This window comes from Talpa europaea (assembly GCF_964194135.1).
Source record: "Talpa europaea genome assembly, chromosome: 2".
NCBI classification, from domain to species: domain Eukaryota; kingdom Metazoa; phylum Chordata; class Mammalia; order Eulipotyphla; family Talpidae; genus Talpa; species Talpa europaea.
Window position 1 is genome coordinate 110,076,898 of NC_140068.1, and position 11,942 is coordinate 110,088,839.

Below are 11,942 nucleotides of genomic sequence, written 5' to 3' on the forward strand. Positions count from 1 at the left end.
ATCAGTTTTTTTGACACTTATGTTGTTTTCTTATCTTGGTTATTATAAAGAACACTGCTATGAACAAAGGAGTGCAGGCTTCCTTTCAAGTTGGGGTTTGTATTTTTTTTCAGTAGATACCTAGAAGTGGGATTGCTGGATCATATGGCAAATCTACCTCCAGTCTTTTGAGAAACCTCTATACTGCTTTTTATAGGGGTTAGGCCAGTTTCCATTCCCATCAATCGCATAAAAGTCTTTCTTTTTCTCCACATCCTACCCAGCACTTATTGTTTCTGTTTATTTTGATATGGGCCATTCTCACTGGTGTGAAATTGTATCTCATCGTGCTTTTCTTTTTTAACAAATAAGCTATTTAGAAGGACACAAGTTTAATGTTGAATTTGCCTCTTTTTTTTTTTTTTTAAAGATTTATCTATTTATGCACACAAGAACTAGGGTATAGGCCAGAGGTGTGTGTGTGGGGGGGGGGGGGGGTGAGAGGATTCACCGGAGACAGAGTGGGGAACAGAACAGGCAGACTGACTGAAATACACTGCTGAGGGGAGCAGCAGGTGAGTCAGGAGAGGTCTGCTGCACCATGTGGGTTGCTCCCTGGCCAGGGATCAATCTCATGCTGCAGTGGCTACAGATATCTTCATAGGTTGTGTCTTAACCCCTTGCGCCACCAGGGAGGCCCTCATTGTGGTTTTGATTTGCAATTCCCTGATGATAAGTAAAGATGAGCATTTTGTTTATTAAAAAAAACAGTTCTTGGTCTCATTGATCTTTTATATAATATTTTTGATTTCTATTTAATTTACTTCCACTCTAGTTTTCCTTTCCTCCTGCCAATTTTTGGTTACATTTTTTCTTCTTTCTCTAGTTCCATCAGATATCTAGTTGTGTTGTTTATTTGAAACTTTTCTGGTTATTGATGTGGATCTGTAATGCTTTGTACTTCCCTCTTAATATTGCTTTTGCTGCATAGAATCTGGTAGCTTTTCTCTTAATTTTTGTTAGTCTCTAGATAAGTTTTTTTATTTCTCTAAACTGCTAAACAAAAGCAGTTTTGTTTAGTCTCTACATATTTGTTCCCCACCCAGGTGTCTTTTTGTCACTGATTTCTATCTTTATATCAGTATGATCAGAAACAATGCTACACACAATTTTAATTTTCTTGTCTAAAGTAAGAATTCAATTTATTCATCTGTTTACAACACAGTACATGAGAGGCAAAGAGTTTCACATCATCGATTTCTCTTCTTCTCCTTAGAATGTTCATTTTCTTGTCTAAGAGCAGAGATTAGATGGGAAAAGGCAGGCAAAGTTTAGGCTACTGAAATACGGTGGGACAAATGCTAGGGTCATCTTCATAGGGAAGGAGCACAGGGGCTCTTAGCCAGTCTACTATTTAGTGAGAAGCCTAGAGCTCCCCTCCTGGGTGCTCGAGCTGCCTCAGCTTCAGTTATCCCCACGCATGGGTACAGCAGCGCCTTCTGGTAGTTGCCATTGGTGTCTTGCTGTATGTAGGAGTACAGAGATTTGCAGTAATTTTTCTGGAATTCAGACCTGATTTTCAACATGTCCACTTTACTGTGGAAGACCATGATTCAAATCAGGACCTCATTACAAGAAGCCTTGCCCTTTTAGGCATCTTACAGCAAAATACTGAAGTGTGTTGTAAATACCCTGGAAAAGCCTGAAAGGATTTTCCAGGCTTTCTTTGACCTCCTTCCTGATGCTCTCCTCTATGTCATAAGGGCTGTAGTTCTTGAACTTTTCAAATACTTTCTGGAGGTGACACATACTCTGCTCAATCATGTTGCCGATCCACTTGGGGACATCAGTTCCTTTCCTCCAAATTCCAGTGTTATAGAGATCCTGGGCATCTTGGTCTATCAGTTCATAATCAGTGACTGAGCCCTCCTCTGCCCATCTACGCTTTGTGAGGGCAACCATCAGCTGGCAGAAGTAATCAGAAGTGTCGGAAATAACATTCTTCTCCAGCTCTGTCATGTGCATTTCCTTGTAGATTCTGTTAATTTCCTGCAGCTCCTGATTTGTCTCCCAGCAAATGATCTTAATAAGGGACTCCTCATCATTTCTCAGTCCTTTCATGGAGGCTTCCAGCTCTGAAGAATCATATCGCACAGCTGTTTTCAACAGGCTCCTAGTCACTGTCTCCAGGTAGCCGGATAAGGCTGACTTCTGTGCTGATGCAAGTCCTTTCTGGCCTTTCTCTGGTAGCTGAAGGCAGAATCCTAGCTCTGTTCATTGCTGTGGTTGGTCAAAACGTTGATGGTGGTGACCTCATTCATACCTTTGGCTTTGACGGCTATTTCAATGTTCAAAGCAGCCTCGTATTTCCTCTTCATGTCTTGTAGGGTCCATGGGAAACTCAGAGTTTCTTCAGACTGTTTTTTTTTCCATGACTGTCCAGCATAGGTGGCCTAGTAGATGACATGTAGCCTTGGGATATAGTCCGCATATGTGGAGAGAAGTAAATAGCATGTAACCTTGATGTATAGTTCACATGGGAGAAACACACTTGTATAAACTGGGCCAAAACTTGGCCCTGTGCTGGCTTTATCTATAAATTATATACAAGGTAATAGGGCTCCTCTGGGGACAGAAGGGGTCTCTCACTGGCCACTCCCAGGGCAGCCAGAGCCTGGGAGGGCTGCCCCTGCTGGATGCTGTTGCTGTTGCTACCTGTGTATCTCCTGCCTCATAATAAAGACTGTTCCTGCTCCCTAGCTATGGGCTTCGTGACCTGCTTTCTCATCTGTCTTCAGCAAGAACAGGGCAAGCTTTTAGATGAGGCCCTGTGTGTCTCCTCTGTTGCTCCTAAACCCTGCCCTGTGTTTTTTCTGAAAACAACTGCAGCCCCTCAAAGAGATTGATTTGATCAGTGAGAACCATCATTTAACCATAAATGGGACCATGGCACACAGAGGTCTGGGACAGCCTGCACAGAGCACAAGCCCATCCCATGGCTCTCGCACTGGGGCTGCCATTGGGTTGTATCAGGCATGGCGAGCGCTAACCCTACCTGAGTTTACCCTGCACTGAGCAACTACTGGTTGCTTCTGGGTTCTGCTCACTTGCCTGCACTGGGGGTGTCTGGTTGGTCTGAGGCACTGACAACTATGCTGGGGAAATACTACTCTGTGGGGTTTAGGAAGGAGAGTTCATTGCCCAGACCAGATACATCCACAGTGCACACCGACTGAACTGGACTGATCTAAAGCATCTTTTTTTTTTAAAGATTTATTTATTTATTTATCTATTTATTTATTTATTTATTTATTTATACAAGCACTGGGGTACAGGCCAGATGCACGGGAGGGTGAGAGGATTCACCAGAGACAGAGCAGAGAGCAGAACAGGCAGATTAATGAAACACACTGCTGAGGAGAGCAGCGGGCGCAATAAGAGAGGTCTGCAGCCCCATGTGGGACCCCCGCCGGCCAGCCGGGATTGAACCAGCCCTACAGAGGCTGCGGACAGCCTCACAGCGTGGTGCACAATCTCCTGCCCCACCAGGGGAGGCCCTGATCTAACGGATCTTGAATAAGCCTGGATCCACAATTGTAGCGTCTTTCACAAATAAAACTCTAAAAGTCTAAAATGCAGGTGAGACACTTTCCTTGAAAGTGCAGTAAAAATTTTGATTTATATTCTCTCTTACAGGACTCATTAAATTATAAAGAAAGAGAGTAAACATTTTAACTTTCTTAAAATAGTCATAAAATGACTGAAAACACCTTAGTCCTTAGGCTAAGGACTAAGGCAAAGGAGTACAGTATTATGGGAAGGTGTTATCCTTTATCTAACACACATTTCTTTTTAAAATGATGTATTTATTTATGCATACAACAATGGGGATACAGGCCAGAGGTGCAGGGGGGTGAGAGGATTCACCAGAGACAGAGTGAGGAACAGAACAGGTAAACTGACTGAGATACACTGCTGAGGGGAGCAGCGGGTTGAGACAGGAGAGGTCTGCTGTGCCCTATGCGTCAGCTCCCTGGCCAGCCAGTGATAGCTTGATAGTGCTGTCTTTAACCCCTGCACCACCAGGGAGGCCCAAAACTTTGATTATTGAAGTTTTATTTTAAGTTTAAAATCAGAAAGTATGTGACTTCCAGCTTTCTTTTTCTTTTCTTTCTTTCTTTCTTTTTTTTTTTTTTAAGATTTATTTATTTATGCATACAAGAACAGGGGTACAGGCCAGAGGTGCGGGGCTGGGGATGAGAGGATACACCAGAGGGAGTGGGGAGCAGAACAGGCAGGCTGACTGAAATACACTGCTGAGGGGAGCAGCAGGTGAGACAGGAGAGGTCTGCTGCGCCATGTGGGTTGCTTCCTGGCTGGCTGGGGATCGAACTCATGCTACAGTGGCTACGGATAGCCTCATAGGTTGCGTCTTAACCCCTGCACCATCAGGGAGGCCTGGTATGCTAGTTTTTTGCTATTGCTTTGATTATTTACATTTTGGATTGTTGCAGGCTATCTCTGTGCCAAGTATTAGACTGATATGTAAACTTAAGGTCTTCTCAGGTGTCTTCTAGACCTGCGCTTTCCCTGGGCAGGTGTGGTCACTTTTATAATTTCCCCCCCCATACATGCATTTACTTTTGCTCTGGTCTTTACTGTGTGACTCTCAAAAAGGGATAAAAGAAAAAAAAAAGAAATTGTGTGTGTGTGTAATGATGACAGCCTTTTAGAGTCCCTGGAAGTCACTTCAACCAGAGGGGCAGGAGTATGCAACTAGGGGAGGGTGTGAGTAATGTCTACCCACCTCTTTGCACCTCTGTGATCACAGTGGCAAATAGCAATCAGAGTACAGATTCCAATACTTGGATGACAGGTTCTTCCTGCCCACTCTGCCTCCTGCAAGGTGTATGCCAACTGCTCCATGAACTAGAGCACAGCTGCCTGCCGCAAGAGTGAGGGCAGCTGCTACCATATAAGGAACTAAATGGACAGGAATTGGCCACAATTACCTCCCAAACCTTCCCTTGGAAATTGTAAGCCTGCAGGAGACTCTAGAGATCCATCGTTGCATTTGACAGACACTGCCAGTGCAATTGCTGTGTGGGTAGTGAGATGGATTTCTGATGCTTCCTGCTTCATCATCTTCCCTGAATCTTCTCTGTTTAGACTTTTGAGAAACTGGCAGACTGTTTTCCACAACAGACAAACCATTTTATATTTCTTTTTTTAAAAAAAGATTTATTAATTTATACATACAAGAACTGGGGTACAGGCCAGAGGTGCGGGATGGTGAGAGGATTCACCAGAGACAGAGTGGGGAACAGAACAGGCAGACTGACTGAAATACACTGCTGAGGGTGTTACAGAGCAACCCCGATATAAAACGGGTTGCCTGACTGTGGGTCCTCACCTGCGCACTTAAAGAGAACTTACTAATGCTAAACTGCAGACATACACAAAAGATTGATAGATTTATTTACAAGGGAAGGGGAAATGGGAAATGAATAACTCAGGGAGGAAAGGAGGGAGATAAGTTCGTAAATGCGTCCTACCTTTTCCGCTGACCTGGAATCCCAATGACCCGCCGAGCTGGCAAAAAACCGAGCATGGCGCGTGGCCAGGAGAGCACCCCCCGGACACATGGCCAGTTAAATACTCCACGGAAAACATAATTGCTTAACTCTGCCCTCAGGTCCTTGCAACTCTCCCTTCAGGGATCATGGAATTTGTGGCTCCCAGTGTCTTGATGGAGTGGGGGTGGAGTCCACAAAGCCTGCATGGAGTTTGCTCAGGACATCCTTTCCCCTAACAATGGCAGTGGTGGGCAAGTCAGGCGAGGTCTGCTGTGCCATGTGGGTCACCTCCGTGACCGGGGATCTCACTCATGTTGCAGTGTCTGTGGATAGCTTCATAGTGCTGATGCTTAACCCCTTGCACCACCAGGGAGGCCCCCATTTTATATTTCTAATGGAAACATGAGTGTTCCAGTTCTCCACTTCCTCCCCAGGACTCGTTCTTTTCTTTCTTTAAAAAAAATTAAAGCCAAGGGCCTCCCTGGTGGCACAAGGGGTTAAGTCACGGCACTATGAAGCTATCCCAGCCACTGCAGCATGAGTTTGATCCCTAGCCAGGGAGCTACCCACATGGCACAGCAGACCTCTCTAGACTCTCCCGCTGCTCCCCTCAGCAGTGTACTTCAGTCTGCCTGTTCTGTTCCCCACTCTGTCTCTGGTGAATCCTCTCACCTCCCAAACCTCTGCCCTGTACCCCAGTTCTTATATGCATAAATAAATAAATCTTTAAAAAAAAGAATACGTAAAATTCTTTTCTGTTTAAACTAGAAAAATCTGGAATGTGTTTATGCCAATAAAGTGCATGAAAAATCAGTCTAGGGAACTACAAGGGGCAAACTGTATGGTCTGATCGAAGAGTTCCCACCAGGCTGCCTCCACTTCAGACCACCCACAGGTTTGGAGCCCCCCAGGGCCACTTTACTTGACAGCAGTTGAGGACACATTCACTGCAATGACTCAGAGAATTCAGGCTGGGAGGCACTGCACTCATATCACATTTTTTTTTTATAGTTAATGATTAATGACTAGAAGCCGTGAAATGATGAGACGCCAAAGATGAAATTTCGGGGAAATTATTCATTTTCCTGGGGTTTTAGTTTTATTTATTTTATTTTCTCACATTGTTGTTCCTTTTTATACAATAGTTGATTTCTTCCATCAGGTGCAGTCCCCGTCACCCGTGCACCAGCACCATAAAGTCTTGTGCTCTTCCCTCCCCTGTTTTGACCTCTTTCCCTCCCCCTCCCCTGCTGTATGCCTCCAATCCTGCAGGTTTGCCTGCAAGTTTTGTCTTTTTTTTTTTTGAACTTTTGTTTCCTTATATTCCTTTTTTTTTGGAGGTGGGGTTTAATTTTTATTTCTTTTTAAAAAAATTTTTTATTTTTGTTTTTTTAAACAATATTTTCTTCCCCTCACCCCCTCAGGTTGAGTCCCCATAGAATTTCCTTCCCCAAGACACCCGTGCAGCATCACCACAGTGTCCTGTGCTCCTCCCTTCCTCCCTCTGATCCTTCCTCCTCCTCCTCCCCTGTAGTGTGTCTCTGATTTGTAATTCTCTGTTTTTGCTTTGTTGTGTTTTGTACTGTTATTCTTGTTTTTTTACCCTGATGTCTTATTTGGTTTCTCTATATTCCTGTTATAAGTGAAACCATCCGATATTTTTCTTTTTCCTTCTGGCTTATTTCACTGAGCGTAATCCCTTCTAGCTCCATCCACATTGCTGCGAATGACATTGGTTTATCTTTTTTGATTGATGTATAATATTCCATTGTGTATATATACCACATCTTCTTGATCCAGTCATCCATTTTAGGGCATTTGGGTTGTTTCCAGGTTTTAGCTATTGTAAATAGTGGTGCAATAAACATAGGGGTACAGGTGTTCTTTTGAATCCATGTTTTTGTGTCCTTTGGGTAGGTCCCTCGTAGTAGAATTGCTGGATCATATGGTAGCTCCATTTTCAGTTGACTGAGGAACCTCCAGAGAGCTTTCCATAGTGGTTGGACCAGTCTGCACTCCCACCAGCAAAGTAGGAGAGTTCCTTTTTCACCACATCCTCGCCAACATTTGTTGTTGCTTGTTTTTTTGATATGTGCCATTCTTACTGGTGTAAGGTGGTATCTCAGTATGGTTTTGATTTGCATTTCCCTGATAATAAGGGATGTTGAACATTTCTTCATATGCCTATTGGCCATTTGCATTTCCTCTTTGGAGAAATGTTTTTTGAGTTCTTCTGCCCATTTCTTGACTGGATTATTTATTTTGTTTTTGTTGAGCCATGTGAGTTCTTTGTATATCTTTGTGATCAATACCTTATCAGTTGGATAAGTTCCTTTTATAAGAGAAGCCATCAGATATTTTTCTTTCTCCTTCTGACTTATTTCACTGGGCATAATCACTTTGGGGAAATTTAAATGCAAAGCCTCTGGGAATCTTCTCGTGCAGAGTCCTGGATGTTATTGCATCCTATGTGCTATGTATGATGTGTTACCTAGAAATCTGAACCGAAACGTTTGTGTTTCAAAGAGTTTATTGTGATTTGAATACATACCGCAGGTGTGGTTAACCTGTAGTCTCCAGCCCTCCAGAGGTCAGAAATGTTATAGTGTACTCAAAATCCCCATTATAAATCACATGTTATACCATCTATCTGGTGGCCAAAGTGCCAAGGCAAACAAAGACACTCTTCTCAGAAGAGGAGGCCTGTCTTTGATAAAGTTACCTTCTTACTATACAGGAATAGTTTCAGGTGGTAGACATTCAGAGATGTTTGTCTTTATTTATTTATTTATTTATTTAAAAAAAATTTTTTTTAATAGAGGCATGTTATTTATTTATTTGTTTGTTTGTTTGTTTTGTTTATACATGCACTAGGTATAGTCAGAAGTGTGGGAGGGTGAGAGAATTCACCAGAGCCAGAGCAGGGAGCAGAGCAGGCAGAAGGACCGAAGTACACTGCTGAGGGGAGCAGTGGGCGGCAGGAGAGGTCTGCGCGCCATGTGGGACCCTCCTCTGATGGCCGGGGAGCAGCCGGGGATCGAACCGGCACTGGAGAGGCTGCGGGCAGCTTCGCAACCCAGCGCTCAACCGCTGCGCCACCGGGGAGGCCCTGTTTGTCTTTTATTTATTTATTTATTTATTTATTTATTTATTTATTTATTTATTTATTTATTTATTTATTTATTTATTTTTTAAATAATAAATTTTATTTTTATATTCCCCATACAATTGCAACCCCCCCATTCTGAACCCAATCCCTCCCCTCCCGCCCCCCACCCCCCAAAGAGTATCTCTGGTTCATAGTTTTTGTTGATTTTGATTTTCACTTTCTTATAGTTATTCATTTTCCTGGTCCCTTATTTAAGTTTTCTAGATTCCTGCTATGAGTGAGACCATCCGGTATTTTTCTTTTTCTTTCTGGCTTATTTCGCTGAGCATGATCCCTTCCAGCGCCATCCATGTTGCTGCAAATTGCATGTGTTTATCTTTTTTGAATGCTGAGTAATATTCCATGGTGTATATGTACCACATCTTCTTGATCCAGTCATCTATTTTTGGGCATTTGGGCTGTTTCCAAAGCTTAGCTATTGTAAATAGTGCTGCTATAAACATAGGGGTGCAGGTGTTCTTTGGAATTGATGTGTCTGTGTCCTTTGGGTAAATACCTAGGAGTGGAATTGCTGGATCATATGGAAGCTCTATGTTTAGTAGGTCCAGAAATCTCCACACAGCTCTCCATAGTGGTTGGACCAGTTTGCACTCCTACCAACAGTGCAGAAGAGTTCCTTTTTCTCCACACCCTCACCAACATTTGTTGTTGCTAGTTTTTTTAATATGTGCCATTCTCACTGGTGTAAGATGGTATCTCATGGTAGTTTTGATTTGCATTTCCCTGATTACAAGTGATGTTGAACATTTTTTCATATACCTGTTGGCCATTTGCATTTCCTCTTCAGAGAAGTTTCTTTTTAGTTCTTCTGCCCATTTTTGGACTGGATTATTTTCTTTGTTGTTGTTGAGTCTCATCAGCTCTTTGCAGATTTTTGTGATTAGTCCTTTATCATTAGTGTTGTGTGCAAAAACGTTCTCCCAGTTGGTGGGGTTTCTCTTTGTTTTTGTTATTGTCTCTTTTGCTGTGCAGAAGCTCTTTAATTTGATGCAGTCCCAGCTGTTGATCTTTGCCTTCACTATCCCTGCTTTGGGTGATGTGTCTGTAAATATGTTTTTGATGTGCAAATCACGTAGTGTTTCGCCTATATTTCCTTCTATGTATTTTATGGTTTCAGGTCTTATGTCTAGTTCTTTAATCCATTTTGAGTTGATTTTTGTGTATGGTGTGAGGTAGTGGTCAAGCTTCATTCTTTTGCATGCAGCGACCCAGTTTTCCCAGCACCATTTATTGAACAAACTTTCTTTGCTCCAATGCATAGTCTTTGCTCCTTTGTCAAAGATTAGTTGACCATAAATCTGTGGGTTTATTTCTGGATTTTCTATTCGATTCCATTGGTCTGTATGTCTGTTCTTATTCCAATACCATGCAGTTTTGATGATTATGGCTTTGTAGTATAGTTTGAAGTCTGGGAGTGTGATGCCTCCATTCCCTTCTTTTTTTTTCAGGAGAGCTTTGGCTATTGGGGTTTTTTGTGATTCCATATGAATTTCATCAATAATTGTTCTATTTCTTTGAAGAATGACATTGAAATTTTGATTGGAATAGCATTGAATCTGTAGATTGCTTTTGGTAGGATGGCCATTTTAATAATGTTTATTCTCCCAATCCATGAGCAGGGGATGTCTTTCCATTTCTTTGTGTCTTCTTCTATTTCTTTTAACAGTGTTTTATAGTTTTCTTTGTATAGGTCCTTTACCTCTTTTGTTAGATTTATTCCCAAATATTTGATTTTTTTTGTTTCAATAATAAAAGGGATGGTTTTTTTGATTTCTTCTTCTTCAGGTTTATTGTTTGTGTATAGGAAGGCTACTGACTTTTGCGTGTTGATTTTGTATCCTGCCACTTTACTGAACTGATTGATGAGTTGAATTAGTTTTTTTGTGGAGTTTTTGGGGTTCTCTATGTATATTATCATATCATCTGCAAATAGTGATAGTTTGACTTCTTCTTTTCCTATTTGGATTCCTTGTATGTCTTTCTCTTGTCTTATTGCTCTGGCTAGGACTTCCAGTATTATATTGAAAAGCAGTGGTGAGAGTGGACATCCTTGTCTTGTTCCAGATCTTAATGGAAATGCTTTCAGCTTTTCACCATTGAGAATAATACTGGCTGTTGGCTTGTCGTATATGGCCTTTATGATGTTGAGGTATGTTCCTTGTATCCCAAGAATTTCAAGGGCTTTTATCATGAATGGGTGTTGCACTTTGTCGAAAGCTTTCTCAGCATCTATTGATATTATCATATGGTTTTTATATTTCTTTTTGTTGATGTGTTGGATAACATTGATTGATTTTCGGATGTTAAACCATCCTTGTGTCCCTGGAATGAATCCAACTTGGTCATGGTGAATTATCTTATGGATCCATTGTTGGATTCTGATAGCTAAAATTTTATTGAGGATTTTTGCGTCAGTGTTCATTAGGGAGATTGGCCTGTAGTTTTCCTTTTTTGTGTTGTCCTTGTTCGGTTTTGGTATTAGTGTAATGTTGGCTTCATAGAACGTGTTTGGTATTGTCCCTTCCTTCTCAATTTTTTGGAAGAGTTTGTGAAGGATAGGCACTAATTTGTCTCTGAATGTTTGGTAGAATTCATTTATAAATCCATCAGGTCCTGGGCTTTTGTTTTTGGGGAGGTTTTTGATTACCATTTCAATTTTGCTGCTTGTAATTGGTCTGTTTAGGTGTTCTATTTCTTCTTTATCTAGCTTTGGGTGATTGTAGAGTTGTAGGAATTTGTCCATCTCCTCTAGATAGTTAAACTTGTTTCCATATAACTGTTCATAGTAGTTACTGATTATTCTTTTGATTTCTGCTGTGTCCGTTGTGATTTCTCCTCTTTCATTTATGATCCTGTTTATTTGTGCTTTCTCCCTTTTTTCCTTTGTGAGCCTGGCTAGGGGGTTTGTCTATTTTATTGATTTTTTCAAAGAACCAGCTCTTGGTTTCATTGATCTTTTGGATTGTTTTTTTAGTTTCAATTTCATTTATTTCTGCTTTGGTTTTTATTATTTCTTTTCTTCTACTGGTTTTGGGGTTTTTTTGTTGTTCTTTTTCTAGATCTTTGAGCTTCGAAATTAGGTTGTTTCTTTGAGTTCTTTCTTGTTTCTTGATGTGAGCTTCTATTGCTATATATTTTCCTCTTATTACTGCTTTTGCTGTATCCCATACATTTAGGATATTGGTGTCCTCCTTGTCGTTCAATTCAAAGAATTTTTT

General features: G+C 41.5%; 1 pseudogene across 1 annotated transcript; it reads right to left on the bottom strand.

The window, feature by feature from the left end:
• Positions 1 to 1,352: 1,352 nt before the first annotated feature.
• Positions 1,353 to 2,357, bottom strand: LOC311188232 (annexin A2-like; annotated as a pseudogene). The gene has a single exon. The product of its transcript is annotated as an annexin A2-like (transcript).
• Positions 2,358 to 11,942: the final 9,585 nt, after the last annotated feature.